The 19216-nt window shown below is 38.2% G+C and overlaps 1 protein-coding gene across 4 annotated transcripts in view; it reads left to right on the plus strand.

Annotated features, from left to right (window-relative positions):
* The first annotated feature begins 10725 nt into the window (after window positions 1-10725).
* Window positions 10726-19216, plus strand: part of bcl9l (bcl9 like) — a 63815-nt gene continuing 55324 nt past the window's right edge. For 2 of the 4 annotated variants that reach the window (XM_067389715.1, XM_067389718.1), the window contains exon 1: window positions 10726-11029. The gene's annotated coding sequence lies outside the window, so the exon portion shown is untranslated. Of the gene's footprint in view, window positions 11030-13951; window positions 14611-17525; window positions 17977-19216 lie in introns of those variants that run through there. The other 2 variants (XM_067389717.1, XM_067389716.1) reach the window with 2 other exon arrangements.

The raw sequence follows: 19216 nt of genomic DNA on the forward strand, positions 1-19216 counted from the left end.
GTCCAGCCCTACATTTTTTCCACTGAATAGCTTGTTTCACACAGAAATATGTCAAATTATGGAAGTAAAATGGATTGCAAATCCAAATCAAGCACTTGACCTCTGTGCCTTTAAATGATTAGTTCCCTTTGAAATGAAAATGAGCCCAAGCCCTCACCCATCCTAGATGTATATGACATTCTTCTTTCTGATGAACATAATCGCAGAAATATTAATAAATATTCTGACACATATGAGCTTTATAATGGCAGTGATAGAGATCAATGAGTATGAGCTGAAGAAAGTGCTTCCATCCACATCCATCTATCATAAATATGTGCTCCACACGGCTCCGGAGGGTTATTAAAGGCCTTCTGAAAAAAATATGTAAAAAAATATCCATATTTAAACAAGTTATGAAGTAAAATATGTAGCTTCCGCCAGACCGTGTTCTGTATTGAAGTTACGAAGAAAGTGTAAACTGGCGTCACGTCAGTTACGCTTTTTCCATAAGTTGCATATATAGGGAAGGCGTAGGACGTAGCGTAAGCTTTGTGAACTGCAAGAGTTTTATGCTGCGTTCACACCAAACGCGAATAGAGCGTCAAATTCGCGTCTACCGCGTCTAGTTTGCCGCTTGAACATTTTGAATGCATTCGCGCGTCTAGGGCGAAATAGACGCGCGTAAAAAACAAGAGTTTGAAGCGAAATTGACGCGCGTCCGAGGCGAGTGGGAGGGGCAAGTGCTAGGCGGTTGTCTGTTTGCAAGATGGCTGATGTTGATCGTGCGTTCATCGAGAGAGCTACCACTTTGTATTTGCTCTGGAGAGCAGAACAGCGGCGAAGGAGTCAGCGTCGCGGGAAGGCCGCGGGTCGATAAACGTGTAACGTGATTTAAAAGTGAAATGTGTATTTACAACTTACCAGGTAGCCCAATCTCCTCACCGACACTCTTCCAAGCGAGCTCCTTTTTATTCCTGTCTGAAGTATGAATGAGGCGAATTCGCGTCTTCCGCGCCGCGCTAAACGCCTCATTCGCGCCGCGAGACCTCCAGACGCGCGTAAACGCGTCTTTACATTGACTTAACATTGAAATCATTCGCGCCAGACGCTCTATTCGCGTTTGGTGTGAACACAGCATTACACTTTCTGCGTAAAGTATTACCCAAAGAAGAATGACTTGATACCTTTGAGTGAAACTTAAAATGAATAATGATGAAATATTTCTGATCATCTTCCAAATGTTGCTTGAGCCAATTTCGAGTAATACTACACAATTCACTGGTGATACACATATTGTAGACTCTGAAATATTAGTCTGTAACTACTATCTATGCTTAATATCTTCAGTTTTCTGTTGGAACTCATCCAATCTGCTCTCTCTTCCCGCCGGTGGCTGTCTGTGATGGAGTTATTTCATTTTTCTATAAAACACTGATGTGGGGGAAGCTCCAGGTCTCCAGAGAACTCCCCACTACTAACAAGCTAAATTAAACTCGTGAAAGACAAACAAGGCAACAAAGAAACGCACACACATACACACAAGCTTCTCTTTAACCCACCTTAGTTCCTCCCAAGGCTAATTAAAAGCACTTCGTAATTACTTAAGTCACTGATTTGGCTGAGTAATTAGATGCTCTTTCTTCCAATTGCTCCTGTTGCACCAGTTATTCTCTTAAGCATTTCCTAGATTTGATATATTTGTGCCGTGTGTTGCACAGGTTTGATTATTTTAGGTTGATCTGGTTAATATGTGACTTAACCATTTCCTTTCCATCTCAATCATACATCACTCATCCTTTTTTTATCATTCCTTCACTCTTTTTCTCTCCTCTTGTTATCCAATTCCATCAGACTCGTGGAGGGTAAACCAATTTACATTCTTGTTTTGGTCTTCAGATCCTTGCCAGTTTCCATGACAACACTGCTTTCGCACTCTTTCTCCCCCTTTCTCCTCCTCAGGATCTTTCATTCCCCACTGTTTCGCTCTCCTTCTTTACTCTTGACCTTCCTCTTCTGTCTCATTTTCGTTCTCTTTATATTCTGTTTGGTTCTTGTGTCTAACTCTCATTTCCTTGCCTAATTGATGCGGTTGCTGCCGTGGCACGCAGCGACTGAGGGTAACGGTGAAGAAGTGAGATGGGCAGGAGGGAGATGCATCCCAAACGTCTGTATTAACACACATCACGCTCTCTGTGTGTTAAATGATCAGTGCTGGGAGGAAATGATTTGGGCGTCTCTCTGTCTCTGTTTCAAAATACTGTCTACTGACGCTTTTATTTGCTGCTGTTTGCAGACCAAGGATCATTTTATATGGGCGATATAATTAAATAACTGTGTGAATGTATTAATCATCACATTCATTGGGTACGGGCTTATAAACTACTCATAATTAATGTGCACAGGATTAAAAAAAGTTTGTACTGTTACTGTTCCAGAGTCGTGTTGAAATGAACCTCTTTCCCCTCCAAATCTTTTAATATGTTTCCATGCACTTTTCAGAAATGTGACCATGTTTATCTAATATTATTACACGGCTCTCTGGAGAACTTGATTCTAATTGGCCAATCACGCATTCTGTGTTCAAATAATTGCGTATAATGGTTGTTTCCTACATAGCTCTGCCGGTTTCATGTCTCTGGTTACACACTGTGGTCTCATTGTCTCACATATTACAACTATTTTAAATTAAATCAATATTTCATGTCAGTATCTGTTTTTATTTGATAAGTGGCCATGTAATAAGCAGGATAATGCCCATTCGCTTGTCATTTTTGCAAAATAAACATTTTAAGGATGATACAAGGCCACTCTGTTGGTGTTTATTTTACGATAATGACCGCATGACTGTACATTATTCTTTACTAATAACATAGTTTCTGTTTAGGGTCAGTTTAACCCCAGCAACACATTATTTGCATTCCAATTTGCATATTTATGCACTATTATATAACACTTTATAGTATAGTGTGAGTACTGTGTTCACACTGAAAAATATAACAAGAAGTGCACTTTAAATGCTCAGATGATGCAGAGTTTTTTTTTTTTTTTTTTTTTTTACATTCTTTCTAAAGCTCTACAAAGTTACAAAGCACAAAGTCCACTCCAAAGACAATTATTCAATACATCAGTAAGCACTGTTTCTGAGCTCCCTGTTTAAATTACACCATTTTCAACTGAAAACAGAAAACTTCTTAAGCAATTTGGACATTCATTTACAAGACAAAGCTGTTTTGGAGGCCTGAAAATGCAAACTTTTAAATGTGAGTGGAGGTCTGTTTATTACAGCTGATGTGCAACAAAATGCTTCATGAAATATAAAGCACATTTGATGAACGAATAAAAAATGAACGTATAGTACACAAGAGTAAATAAGTGTTTGTTGTTAGTCGCCAACAGCACAGCAGCTCTAATCAATAGGTGCATTTACATGGAGCATCGAAATTGGTTTAGAAGTCCAATCCGAATGAAAATGCTCCATATAAACACCTCAGTCGGAATAAAAATGCCCAAACCTTATGAAATTGTAATCAGTTTGGGAGGGATGGGATAAAGCTTTCTACAAACGCGATTCCAAATAAGTTGGGACACTGTACAAATTGTGAATAAAAACAGAATGCAATGATGTGGAAGTTTCAAATTTCAATATTTTATTCAGAATACAACACAGATGACATATCAAATGTTTAAAATGAGAAAATGTATCATTTTAAGGGAAAAATAAGTTGATTTTAAATTTCATGGCATCAACACATGTCAAAAAAGTTGGGACAAGGCCATGTTTACCACGGTGTGGCATTCCCTCTTTTTTTTTATAACAGTCTGCAAATGTCTGGGGACTGAGGAGACAAGTTGCTCAAGTTTAGGAATAGGAATGTTGTCCCATTCTTGTCTAATACAGGCTTCTAGTTGCTCAACTGTCTTAGGTCTTCTTTGTCGCATCTTCCTCTTTATGATGCGCCAAATGTTTTCTATGGGTGAAAGATCTGGACTGCAGGCTGGCCATTTCAGTACCTGGATACTTCTTCTACACAGCCATGATGTTGTAATTGATGCAGTATGTGGTCTGGCATTGTCATGTTGGAAAATGCAAGGTCTACCCTGAAATAGACGACGTCTGGATGGGAGCATATGTTGTTCTAGAACTTGGATATACCTTTCAGCATTGATGGTGCCTTTCCAGATGTGTAAGCTGCCCATGCCACACGCACTCATGCAACCCCATACCATCAGAGATGCAGGCTTCTGAACTGAGCGCTGATAACAACTGTTGTCCTTGTCCTCTTTAGTCCGGATGACATGGCGTCCCAGTTTTCCAAAAAGAACTTCAAATTTTGATTTGTCTGACCACAGAACAGTTTTCCACTTTGCCACAGTCCATTTTAAAGGAGCCTTGGCCCAGAGAAAATGCCTGTGCTTCTGGATCATGTTTAGATATGGCTTCTTTTTTGACCTATAGAGTTTTAGCCGGCAACGGCGAATGGCACGGTGGATTGTGTTCACCGACAATGTTTTCTGGAAGTAGACCCTTGACCCTTACGCACAGAGATTGTTCCAGATTCTCTGAATCTTTGGATGATATTATGCACTGTAGATGATGATAACTTCAAACTCTTTGCAATTTTTCTCTGAGAAACTTTCTGATATTGCTCCACTATTTTTCGCCACAGCATTGGGGGAATTGGTGTTCCTCTGCCCATCTTGACTTCTGAGAGACACTGCCACTCTGAGAGGCTCTTTTTATACCCAATCATGTTGCCAATTGACCTAATATGTTGCAAATTGGTCCTCCAGCTGTTCCTTATATGTACATTTAACTTTTCTGGGCTCTTATTGCTACCTGTCCCAACTTTTTTGGAATGTGTAGCTTTCATTAAAAATGTCTCACTTTCAACATTTGATATGTTATCTATATTCTATTGTGAATAAAATATAAGTTTATGAGATTTGTAAGTTATTGCATTCCTTTTTTATTCACAATTTGTACAGTGTCCCAACTTTTTTGGAATCGGGTTTGTATAAACCGAACAAAATAATAATACTGCCATGTACGAGTTAAACTGATTACTTTGCATCTACGTCATCACATCAAGAGTTCGGGGGTCGTCAGAATGCATAATGGCGGTGGCAAAATCAAACTGGAGTAAAACTGAAAAACACATTCATTAAATACATTGAAGGAACACAGTGTATCATTACTACGGACCTTCATCCATGCGCTTCTTCTTTTCAGAGGAGGGAGGGGTAGTATTGAGATGCTACTTAGAGATGCACAGCCACCAAAAAGTTCAGTTTCCTGTGCCCGTCTTTTCCTCATACCTTCCAGCAGTAACGTGCTACAAATCCATGCTGTTGCTTGATTAAGAGCAACACTTTACATAAAAATAGTGCGCATAAGAAATAATGGAACTCCATGTTGACAGGAATAAAATGTGGCAAACAGGACATAAGCTAATGTCACAAAGTCATTCCGATTGAAAGTGCCGGCACACATAATGCCTTTTTCCATTCCAATGCGCTACTATTCTATTGTTTTTCTATGTAAATGTAACGGAGGCCAGCTAGTAGTCGCTGTGCGAGTAAACCTCACTCCTCTGATTTCAAGAGATGCTCTAACGACTGATGCTACAGGTTGCAGCCTTTAGCCTCCTTGTTAGAGCATCCGACACCCAGGTTCGAGGCCCGTGCAGAGCGGGGCGAGTAGGACCTGGGTAGAGGGGCTACATAAACACGCTAGACGGACGAGTATGACTGTTCTGCTTACATCTTTTTTAAACGCTGTGTCAAGTCCACAAGTTCACACTTATATATAATTTAGTAGAGTAAAGATTATGCATATTTGGCGTGTTTTGGCCCAAACCCAGAGTACTCCCCCCAGTTGTGAAAAGAATAGTTAGAACTAGAAGTGAGGAGATGGGGTGGTGGAGAGATGCTGATAAACTATCAACAAACAGAGGTAAGTCTTCTGTATATATACAGTGGGTGCGGAAAGTTTTAAATTCGTCACTCTTTGTTATATAGCAGCCATTTGCTAAAATCATTTAAGTTAATTTTTTTTCCTCATTAATGTACACACAGCACCCCATATTGACAGAAAAACACAGAATTGTTGACATTTTTGCAGATTTATTAAAAAAGAAAAACTGAAATATCACGTGGTCCTAAGTATTCAGACCCTTTGCTGTGACACTCATATATTTAACTCAGGTTCTGTCCATTTCTTCTGATCATCCTTGAGATGGTTCTACACCTTCATTTGAGTCCAGCTGTGTTTGATTATACCGATTGGACTTGATTAGAAAGTCACACACCTGTCTATATAAGACCTTACAGCTCACAGTGCATGTCAGAGCAAATGAGAACCATGAGGTCAAAGGAACTGCCTGAAGAGCTCAGAGACAGAATTGTAGCAAGGCACAGATCTGGCCAAGGTTACAAAAAAAATTCTGCTGCAATTAAGGTTCCTAAGAGCACAGTGGCCTCCATAATCCTTAAATGGAAGACGTTTGGGACGACCAGAACCCTTCCTAGAGCTGGCCGTCGGGCCAAACTGAGCTATCAGGGGAGAAGAGCCTTGGTGAGAGAGGTAAAGAAGAACCCAAAGATCACTGTGGCTGAGCTCCAGAGATGCAGTCGGGAGATGGGAGAAAGTTGTAGAAAGTCAACCATCACTGCAGCCCTCCACCAGTTGGGGCTTTATGGCAGAGTGGCCCGACGGAAGCCTCTCCTCAGTGCAAGACACATGAAAGCCTGCATGGAGTTTGCTAAAAAACACCAGAAGGACTCCAAGATCGTGATAAATAAGATTCACTGGTCTGATTAGACCAAGATAGAACGTTTTGGCCTTAATTCTAAGCGGTATGTGTGGCGAAAACCAGGTACTGCTCATCACCTGTCCAATACAGTGCCAACAGTGAAATGACCCTAAGCACACAACAACTCCATGACTGTTCTTGAATGGCCCAGCCAGAGCCCTGACTTAAACCCAATTGAGCATCTCTGGAGAGACCTAAAAATGGTTGTCCACCAACGTTTACCATCCAACCTGACAGAACTGGAGAGGATCTGCAAGGAGGAATGGCAGAGGATCCCCAAATCCAGGTGTGAAAAACTTGTTGCATCTTTCCCAAAAAGACTCATGGCTGTATTAGATCAAAAGGATGCTTCTACTAAATACTGAGCAAAGGGTCTGAATACTTAGGACCATGTGATATTTCAGTTTTTCTTTTTTAATAAATCTGCAAAATTGTCAACAATTCTTTGTTTTTCTGTCAATATGGGGTGCTGTGTGTACATTAATGAGGGAAAAAATGAACTTAAATGATTTTAGTAAATGGCTGCAATATAACAAAGAGTGAAAAATTTAAGGGGGTCTGAATACTTTCCGTACCCACTGTATATATACCTCTTATCGTTAATTGAGTTAATTAACTAAATGCGCTCCTCTTGTGTTAATTATCTGAACGTGCTCCTCTCAAACTTTGTTAAATAAACATCATTTAGACACAAAGAACTAGTCCTTAGTTTTCTTAAGGGAACGTATACATCACAATACCCCTCATTTAAATTATTGTGTTGAAACTCGTGGTTATATTTCCTGAGACATGCTCAAAGTGGTTGACCAATCGCAACACACTGGTCCAGATGACCAATGAAAGCACACTGCGCTTTTCGGAAGGAGGGGCTTCATAGAGACCGGAACTAAACAGAGCATTACTGACAGATTGGAAAGAGAGGTGCTTTTTTTTTTTTTTTTTTTTTACATTCAAGGATGAAGCGTATTATAGCCGACCCCAAAAACATAATCAAGGCTTGAAACAGGGCATGATACACTAGGTCCCCTTTAACTGGAAAAAAAAAAAAAAAAAAATGTGTGGAATTTTGGACAGTCAACTGTCACAGCATTCCTTAAGAAGCGGAATGGGAGTCTGATGACAAAATAACCTTCTAAAATTCATGCACTAGATGGTCGGGGACATAATTGCATATAGTGTACAGTATGTCATTTGGGACACAACTATTGTCTCATCATGAAACTTCAATGTTAAAGGCATCATTTAAAATCAAAAATGACAATTTTCACCCTTAAGTCATTCCAAAACCTGTATGGAAACCCCCATTGACTTTCACTGCGACATACAAGTTTGAAAGGAAATGAGTGTGAGTAAATTATGACAGAATTTTAGTTTTTCTGTGAAATATTCCTTTCAAGCAATAGACTTCAGGTCTATTGGATGCCAAAGAGAACATGAGGGTTAAATCCAAAGCACAATTTTGTATCTCTACATTCTCTACATTTCATTCATCTCTCTCTCTCTCTCTCTCTCTCTCTCTTTCCCACTTTCTCCTCCAGGCTTGGCACTTGAGAGTGTAACACAACACCAGATCTGGGAGACAAAGAGAAAGAGCCCAGTTCTTTTCAGGAATACACTTTTGCCAGTGCAAATATATCTCATCCGAATTTTTTTACTTTTCAACTGTACACCACTCTGTCCATTTGGCAGGGATTACTACACAAATTTAACAGCATAATTAGAATCCTGAATTTCTCTAGGTTTCATCATGTATATGAGATTATAACACATGAATCCTTGGGGTAAAAAAATACAAACACAACCAGCTCATAAAGGAGCTATTTGTATGCGCACAATTAGATTAGTTTATGCTTCAGTTTAGAGAGGGGTTGATTTCTCTGTGGTGCAACTTTTGGTGCATTTTGTGCAAGTCTGTCGGATATGAAACTATGGTTGATTCACTTTGGGACACATTTGGTTTACATAATCATAGTTTTGTTTTAGAAGGTTTGCCTGCTTTGACAACCTAACAGTGGAACACTAAATTCATCAGGGCTTCACTAAAGGGACTTTTTGGACTTTTAACAGTTTCCTGCACCACCAGAGGGAGTGCTCACCTGTGAAATGATGACTGAACAACCAGCGCTGAGGGTCCAAATGTATCAGAGGGTATCATGCCTCCCAGGGAAAGAGTACTGATCTTGGCATACGCCAGGTAAGGAGTGATCTAAGAGGCTTGATGCATCTGATACCTCTGTTGTCAGATCAGGTTATGTGTCTGATGTTTTAGACAGAGCAGACGTGAGTTTCATTCACCCAACCACAATCGCATAACTGTGCACCTCAAAGTTTTAGGGAAACACACTCTGATCAGTCATGAGTGGCTCCTGTGTAATTCTACATGTGAATTTAAAACATATGGGCACAACCAAGATCATATAACAATAATACAGTAATGATTTGTATACAATGTTTACTATGGCATATACACCTTATGCATTATTATTTTTTTTTCCCTTTTAATTTGATAATTCTTTAATGTATAAATGCTCATATGTGACCCTGGGCCACAAAACCAGTCATACGTCGCACGGGTATATTTGTAGCAATACATTGTATGGGTCAAAACAATTGATTTTTCTTTTATGCCAAAAGTCATTAAGATATTAAGTAAAGATTATGTTACATGAAGATATTTTGTAAATTTCCTATTAGAAATATATATGAATTTATTTTTGTGTCTGGATATGCATTGCTAAGGTCTTCAACTTTACAGTCGATTTTCTCAATATTTTAATTATTATTTTTTTTTTTTGCAGATTCCAGATTTTCAAATATTGCATCTCGGCCAAATATTGTCCTATATCCTAACAAACCACACATAAATGGAAAGTTTATTTATTCACCTTTCAGATGATGTACAAATCTCAAATGCAAAAAATTGACCCTTATGACTGGTTTTGTGGTCCAGGGTCACACACACACACACACACACACACACACACACACACACACACACACACACACACACACACACACACACACACACACACACACACACACACACACACTGTAAAAAGTAATACGCTATATCTTCTCCATAAAATTTTGGCAACAGATTACAAGCAATATTATTAATTAAATTCAACAAATAGAATTGAGTTGGAATTAATCAAATTAATTCCTTAAATGTCAACCATTTGAAACAAGTATAATTTAAGTAAAATTTAAACAAAATAGACAGACGTCAAAGATGAATTAATAACTCTTTATTTTTTATTTCCAACATTGAAGGAAAGAGAAACACATGAATTAACAGAGGTTTAGATGTTGATTTTATCGTTTGGTCACCACTATGGTGATCGGTGTTTCGTTTAGTTCAGTTTTACTCTTTGCTTTTTATGTCAGTTTGTTGTTTTTGTAATGGTGTTTGCTAAGTTTACACTTTTTAAATTGTTGACTTTTAAGGAATAAATGTAATTAATTCTTATATGTTGAATTTAATTAATAATATTGCTTGTAATCTGTTGCCACAATTTTATTGAGTAGATAGAGCGTATCACTTTTTACAGTGTGCATATATATATATATATATATATATATATATATATATATATATATATATATATATATATAGAACATAGTATATTTTTGAGAATTTTGTTGTTTTGTGTTGTATTTATTTTAATTTTCTTGTTATTTTGCTGGTGTAAAGCTCATTGTAAACATTTTAGGATGATATCTAATAATCTATGATATGAATAATATTTATCATTCCAAAATAAAAAATATTATTCTTATTGGTGGTGGCGGTGTATTATTATGATCTAATATGAAAGGAGCACATTGAAACAGTCCTCATATAGCTCTGGGTGAGTGAGTGAGCGAGCGAGCGAGTGAGTGAGTGTGTCACTCATATGTGTGTACAGTGAGTTGAGTAATGAGCGCGAGAGCGACTGTCTGTCTGAGTGCCTTCTGCTACCTCTACACTACTAGCTGGAATATGCAGACAGCGTCTCCAACAGCGGAGTCATGATCTGCCGTCTTCCCCAGGTCTCGTCTTCCGCTCGGAGCCGAACCGAAACAACATTTTGAAGCATCTGATATTTAACCAGCGGCTTTACTTCGGGGCATAGCATTGGTCGCTTAACACCGCCGGGGAGGATCTTGCGCAGTGGCGGCGGACACTTCGGGTGATGTCGGCTGGCCGTCACTCTTGACATCGGCCTCCGCTCTCAGAAACACAGCGGAATGGGGTAGGAAAGCTCCGCGCGCACGCACACACACAAGCTCGGCGTAGAATGCCGTGACAGCGCGGCGCGTACTAAACGCCAAACCATCAAACTGTCAGTCGGCTGCATGTATCACGGCGCGTCTGTAGTGTAGCGCTCCGGTGTGCTGAACTCGTAGTCACAGCAGCAGCTGTAGGGGATCCTGGAGTTAGCCTCGCCTGCTAACTGCCTCTCTTCAATGCAATGGATGCTAATGAGCTGACGATAGGCTCTGTGTAACGTTGGGCCCGTCTCCATGTGACCGTAAAAAGACACGAAAAGCCAGGAAGGACTTGTAGCTACTGTTTAAGAGTGAGTTAGGGCGTTTTGACTGTCGTTTGAAGGTCTGGTTTGAGGAAAACGAGCTAGGCAGTTACAATGTCGCGACTGATTGGCAGAAAGAGGCAGGCACTTGAAGAATGTGACGGTGAATGTGGCCGCTGCTCACCATCACATTCATGAAGTCAATAGAAAGCGGTTGTCTGTAGTAATACCGTCAGCATCAGACATGAGATTTTTTACCAAAGTGTGCTGCAAACTGTCATGTAGAGCATTAGTTTCTCTTTAAATTTTGAATATTGTGCACACATACAGTGGCCCCACTTAAGCCCCACAAATGTTTGAATGTCGAATACCAAACCAAGAGGCATTTACTGTAAACAAAGATAGCACAAGCACAGTTTGTAAGCAAAACATTACACAAAATATGTTTGGCATGTTTCAAATACACTGTTCGCAACGAAGACTAACTTGAGTCTAAACCTCATGTTGTTTTAAACCTTTTCTTCTGTGGAACGCTAAAGGAGAATTTCTGAGGAATGTACTGGTCACTCCTTTTCGTGCAGTAACGACACATGAGGATTGAAGCTTTCAAGCTTCAAAAAGGAGGCAAAAGTGATATCATACAAGTGATTGTGCATGATGTTTCGAAGCAATACAACAGCTTTGTGTGAAGAGCGGACTGAAATTTGACTCCAGTGAGCTGTTAACCGCTGCGACTGTATTGAGTCATTGAGCTGAAATCAAGAACCACATTAGTGAGATTCTTGAACAAATCATTCAAACTGGTTTTGTGAACTGGATCAGCAGAATCACTGAAAAGAATAATTCAGTCATGAACTTTTGTGAACGTGTCAACTGCCAATGAGAGGTGGGGCAGATGTCAAGATTTTCAGTAATCACTTAAAATTCATTCTGTTTGTCACACAAACCTGTTGTTTGGTTTCAGAAGTCATAGAATATCAACCACTTTTATGGTACTTCCATACTGCTTTTTTGTTGTTGTTGTTGTTGTCATTTTGGCCCAGTCTTAATTCATGTTCATTACATTGAAAAGAGCGATCAGGATATGTTTCATGGAAGAAAAGAAAAATCATTTTTTGGGTGAATTATCCTTTCATTGTGATGAACTACACCCGTGGTTACTCTGCTAGCACACCTGTGTGAACTTAAGAGGAACTGAATTTATACATTCGCTAAAAATGACTTTAGGACCAGTTAGTAAAATTTCATTCCAAAGTGTAGTTCTGATTTTAAAGAAAAATATAATTTGTTTGCAGATGCCACTTAAAGGGATAGTTCACCCAAAAATTATTTCATAGTTTATTCACCCTCAAGCCATCCTAGGTGTAAATGACTATCTTCTTCAGCCAAACACAATCAGAGTTATATTTGCATTGAATAGTGCCCGAGTTTTTGAAGCGCCAAAATTGCATCCATCCAAAATAAAATTACTCCATACAACTCCAGTGGGTTAATAAATGCCTTCTGAAACAAAGCAATGGGTTTTTGTTAGAAAAATATCCATTTTAAAACTTTAAGAACTGTAATTACCACCTTCTGGCAACGGCCCTATGCACGTTCATGAGAGATTTACATGGTTTTCGCGAGATGCATCTATTCTCACCTAAGCATCATAAGTCGGGTCAGAGGTCACCCTTCTGCCAGAACTCGACTCGTTCATGAATGCACATATATGGCCGTTGCCCGAAGCCAGTGATTATAGACAAAAACCCATCGCTCCGCTTGAGAAGGCATTTATTAACCCACTGGATGGGTTACTTTTATGATAGATGGATGCACTTTTTGAAGCTTCAAAAACTCAGGCACTATTCACTGACATTATTGAACTATTCCTTAAGTTTGATATTTTGTGTCTATTAGAATGAAATTAAAACAATTTTAGTGTGTCCAAAATGCTTTTTGAGGTCACTGTACATAGTTCACCTCAGTCAGTATATTGTCAGATATTCCTGTTGAAAATGATATGATTAATTAACAGCCTTGTGTACTTTCAGAGATGATGTAGTCAAGTTCATTCTGACCAAAATACAAGCTTTTTTGGCCTTGGGATGACTTTAATGTTCTTAAAGGAATAATTAAACCAAAAAAGGTCAACCATTGGAGCACAATTATTTTTCAGAAATGGATAGGGCCAGTTGAGCTCCAAACATGACACCCTAAAAGTAGCGTATATGAATTGTTCACTATATTCCAACTCTTCGGAAGCTATATGTGATATCTTTGTGTCTGAATCTTGCGTACATTAAAATAAGACCCTCATTTACTTTTGTTAAATGGAAATGAGTGGCTGCAAAACATTTCTTAGTGAACTGTGGGGCTTGATTTGATTACATCTATTGGGAATTGATTGGATTGTGAAAGTGGGGGCTTGATGACGTCACATGAAAACGGTAGTTGTTTCAGAGGCTGTGCAAAACTATTTTTTTATTTGAAATAATGTGCGCCAATATATTAGGAACATATATTATGATATCAAATAGGGTGATATTTAATACTTCTCTTTCTTTATATTTGAATAGAAGTTTGCATCCCATTCAAACCTTTCACATGCTCCCCCTAATTCTCTTTTCCTGACAAATCTCCAGGGCCTCGGTGACGCAAGCTGATTAAGTTAGTGCTGTGTGTGATAGAGGGAGAGATAGTGATACTATGAGCTGACCCCAGATTAGACAGCACCGATAATGTTGCGTTTTCTCCTGATAGTTCTGGCACAGCGGTCTGTTTAAATTAAACACGTCTTTTCCCAATTTTTCCTCCATCATAAGAACCCGACAGACCGTCAGTAGTAGTCAGCAGTGTGAGCGGAGAGAGAGAATGTGTGAAGTGTATTCTGGCAGTGTTTGGCTGCTCTTTAGCCCACTGGCCACACAGGCCATTAGCTAGTGCTGTGAGCGTGATATCCTACCACACTATTTTTAGAAGCTCACAGAGTTTGCAACTTGATCTGAATTGTCTTTGAGGCCCAAGGCTCACAGTGTGCTCTGCCCCACATTGGCTCAACACCTCGTAGACTTCAGCGAGTGTTTTAGAGAGAACCGCTCAAGGGATCTGTCCTTAAAATGATCTAGATAATCTATAATGTGTGAAGGCTCCAGTTGTGACATCACATAGATGAGGGTGATCATGTGATGTCATTCTCAAATTGAGGTGGCGGTGCTTCATGGTGAACGTAATGGTTTGTGTTGGGAAAATTCACTTACCCATGTCTGACTCTACCCTGTAGCCTTTGCGTCGTCAAGCTGGAGGGACAGTACCGTACAGGCGTAAGTGCGTTATTAGGTGTTTACCCAATTCAACTTTGATTTATGAGAAGATATTGGGCACAATAATTGAGCTCAAGTGAAGTTACTAATGGGTCAGTTAATGACGTCACCAATTTAATCTAATCTATTCTCTATACATTGGCATGAAGTCAAAAATGTCTTGGTGGTACAACTGTACTGATAATAATTGAAAAGGCGTAATTAAAAAAAAATCTAATTCATAAAAAGGAAACCATATTAGTGTGTTGTCATATTATTTTTTCATTGTTATTAAACTGCTTCAAAACTGATTCAAACATATATTTTATGACTAGGCAAGGTTAGTTCATGTTGTGAAATGTCATATAGTGTGACAAACATCATGGTTTTTGTAATATATATATAATATATATATATATATATATATATATATATAAAAAAATATATATATTAGTTTGAAATATATACTTCAAAAATAAAAATAATGATTAAGGTATGGAAGCTTGTTTTTATCTCACAATTCTCCCTTTTTTTTCTCCAAATTGCGACATATAAGTTAAATTAGCAAAAATATGAGAAATAAGGTAAAAATTTCAAGGTATAAACTCGCAATTCTGACTTTTTTTCCTCGCAATTGTGTGTGTATATCACGTAATTCTATAGAAAAAGTCACAATTACCTTTTAATTTTTTTTATTCAGTGGTGGAGATAAGCTTCCATATTAAGATGTATGATAGTTAAATATTTTTTTATATTACTTGGTGATTACACCACATGACATTTTTTTAGTATTATTAAATGTAAACTTTTATTAAAATTGTAAAAGTTTTTGAACTCAACATGAATACAAGAGTACATTTCTTGTACTTGATTTGAAATATTATTATTATTAGTAATATATATATATATATATATATATATATATATATATATATATATATATATATAATATATATAGTGAACTCTCTTATATGTCATTGACCTATATAAGCAATTAAGGTTCTCATGCAGCATTTCTGGTGAATTTACAGTGTGTATGCAAACAAATTGGTTCTTATCATAAGTTGCCTAATCTGGATTGTTCTTAGTGAGGGAGTTTGTGGCCACAGTTAATTAATTAGCATGATACACGCCCAAACCATCTCTATATAAGGGTTTTTCCTGCTCAAGCTCTCCTGTTCGGCCGTTGAACACTCTCTGCAAACAGGTTTCTTGAACACTCCCTTCATCTGTCATTGGTTAAACAAGCAGATAGTTCACCCAAACCCACACCACTGGTGCAGTTAGTCAATGTTGCTGTGTCGGGCTGGTTGGGATTCTTAAATAAACAGAGCAATGTTTTAATAGCGCCACAGAGTCACAGTGTTTACACTTTTTCAGGGGAATCGACCTAGAAATACCACACTTGTAGTTCTCTCTGCATATTCAACTGGATAGGATAAATTATTTGAACATTTTAAAAAACAGTTCCCTTAAAACATGTTCAGATAAACCTATTTGTGTATATTTAGAAGCGTTCAAGCAGTGGTTTGCGTGTAAATCTTTCTTCCTGGACAATTGTGAGTTTACTGAAGAACTGAGGCTACGTTCAGACTGCAGGTAAATGTGGCCCAATATTTTGGCTCATAATGTTACTATTGTGTTTTTGTCTGGACAGTGTGAATAGCACAAACCACATGGAATCTGATCTTTTCACATGGAAGTGGTCCAAATCATATATGTGGTCCTAAATCCAGTACAGGTCAGGCATTTTGCAATGCGACTGCAGTCTGAACAGTCAAATCGGAATTAATGCGACTTTCATGTCACTCTAGATTGACATTCATCACAATTATGCGCTCATGGGAGTCACTTCAAATATTTTGCATACCAGAATTTATCACATACAGTAATGTGTCAGAGCTCATAAGTATACTCTATATACAAGCAAAACATTATAAATGTTTAAAAACTCTGCTCTCTTTTTTCGCATCCTTGTGTTTTTAATATTGCCTGAGCATAAATTGGCTGGGTTCTGCGGCAAATCACACAATAAAAAAACATGTAATCGCTTACTTTAATGTCCTCCGTGTTTACTTCCATATCACAACAACGTGCTGCGTGTCTTTTTATTGTTCTTTTGCACACGGGTCAGTTCAGGACCATGATCTGTTCACACTGGGCCACATTTAAAACAACAATGTGAACAGCTATACAAAAAAAAAAAAAAAAAAAAAAAATCAGATCTTGGCATTAAATCGGAATTGAGCATTAAAGGGATAGGCATATTAGGCATATATTCTGTCATCATTTATCCAAGCTCATGTTGTTCCAAACCCGTAAGACTTTAGTTAATCTTCGGAACACAAATGAATATCTTTTTGATGAAATCTGAGAGATTTCTGTCCCTCCATAGACAGCTACGCAACTAACACTTTGACGCTTCAAAAAATTCATAAAGAGATCATAAAACTAATCCATATGAAATGAGCAGTTTAGTCCAAATTTTCTGAAGAGACTCGATCGCTTTATATGATGAACAGATTGAACTTTTATTCACATATAAACACTCATCAACTCACACATCAGTTGAGGTTAACAGAAGCTCAAGCATGATTGCTTTAGGTGTGCAAGAACCAGTGAGGTTCATTCTTGTGTGTTTCGCAGCACATTTGTTTCGCAGTTGAGCTTCTGTTTATGTTCGCTGATCAATGTTTATATGTTAATAAAAGCCTAAATTCAATCTGTTCATCATATAAAGCGATCAAGTCTCTTCAGAAAGTTTGGAATAAACCACTCCATTCATATGAGTTAGTTTTATGATCTCTTTATGAACTTTTTTGAAGTGTCAAAGTGGTAATTGGGTAGCTGTCTATGGAGGGACAGAAAGCTCTCAGATTTCTTTTGAAATATCTTCATTTGTGTTCCGAAGATGAACGAAAGTTATGGGTTTGGAACAACATGCAGGCGAGTAAGTGATGAAAGAATTTTCATTTTTGGGTGAACTATCCCTTTAAGGCTTTCAGTGTTAACGTAGCCTGAGTGTGGTTAGAATGACCTGAGTTGACCTGAGTTCAACCCTTCAATTCAGTCCTCCTTCTGTGGAAAGAACAGAGGATAAACAACTTCTTTAAAGAACTAGACTACACTAAATTTTGACGTCACATTTTAGCAAGGAGGAACATTTATCTGATAATGCACTTGAATTCTTGAGATACTTTTTGAAAGATTTTTATAGAGTGAGTCAGAGATGAATGGGGAAATGATGGGTGAAAAAACAGGAAGTGATAACAGTGAGTGACATGAACTGGATTCAAACTGAGCATGATAGTTCAACAGCTAGACAGGGGCAAAGATGGGAGATGGTAAATCTCACCAGCAATATGACACAGATTTGCTGAAAGGCAGGTGAGTGTTAGCCATTTACCATGCGTTCATTCAGCTCACAGCCAAACCAACCTGTTCGCAGAGGCTCCTGCTTGACCTTAAGATTGTGTCAAGCAAACACGGTTGAGCTTCTATGATTACCATATTTGATGAGCTCTGTGAATGTGCACTGATCCATGGTTATGGACAGATCAATGGATTTAAGCTATCAATTCATATGGATTTCTTTTACAATCTCTTTCTGAACTTTTTGAAGTCAAAATTTTGGTTGCATTTCAGTGAATCTCTTAGGTTTCAATAAAAAATATCTTTATTTGAGTTTTGAAAATGAAAGTCGGCTTGAAATGGAAATTGTGATAGTCTTCTGTATTCTGACGTATATCCAAGTGAAACAGCTTCTCAAACAAGAAAAAATGTAGGGCGGGACTTGATTTTGTCCATCGGGAAGTGATTGGATTATTGGATAGTTGTGGTTTGCAATTGCTGTGATAATGGAATTTTTAACAAATACTGCAATATACCATAAAAAAATGAAAACAATTTGGATTTCATGGTGGCTTTAAAGGCCCTGTTTTAATGATCTGAAGCACATGATGCAGGTCCACTTAGAGCCTGTCAGAATCCTCTTTTGCTAGTTTAACGATGGAAAAAATGGTTGGCGCGCCAGGCGCATGGTCTAAAAGGGTTGTACCGAGTCTCTCAGTGAGTAATGGGTGTGTTTTGTGCATAACATGCAATAAACCAATCAGAGTCTCATCTCCCATTCCATTTAAAAGCCAGGTGTGCTTGCACCATGGCGGATTCGCTATTTACATGGCGGAATTTGCAAGCGGAACGCTCCTCCAGAGAGGAATCCTTTTATTTTTAATATTTAAAAATGTCTGCTGCTGAGCGTCCCTGTGTGTGTAACAAGCAGTGTACGTGCGTTGTCCACCTGCTTATAGGCATATATTACTAAATAAATGTGCCCTTTTAATAACAAAAAAATATTGCGCCATTGACTTGATCAGGTTTTTGTTGGTCAATAGTGCAGTCGTTTTCAGTTCAGCTTCACAAACACTTCAACCGCACCGTTTCGTTATTTCTGTGTTATTTCACAAGTACTGGGATAAAAGTTTATAGCTTGGATATAAACATCGATTGAGCAAATCCTTTTAAAAGTAACTTGGCGCTTCAAATAACGATTATCAAATTGTATCAATATTACACCAGTAGGGTGGCGACAAGTGACTTACAAATGTATGTCATTGAAACATTCATT

Source organism: Chanodichthys erythropterus, chromosome 7, assembly GCF_024489055.1.
Source record: "Chanodichthys erythropterus isolate Z2021 chromosome 7, ASM2448905v1, whole genome shotgun sequence".
Classification (NCBI taxonomy): Eukaryota; Metazoa; Chordata; class Actinopteri; order Cypriniformes; family Xenocyprididae; genus Chanodichthys; species Chanodichthys erythropterus.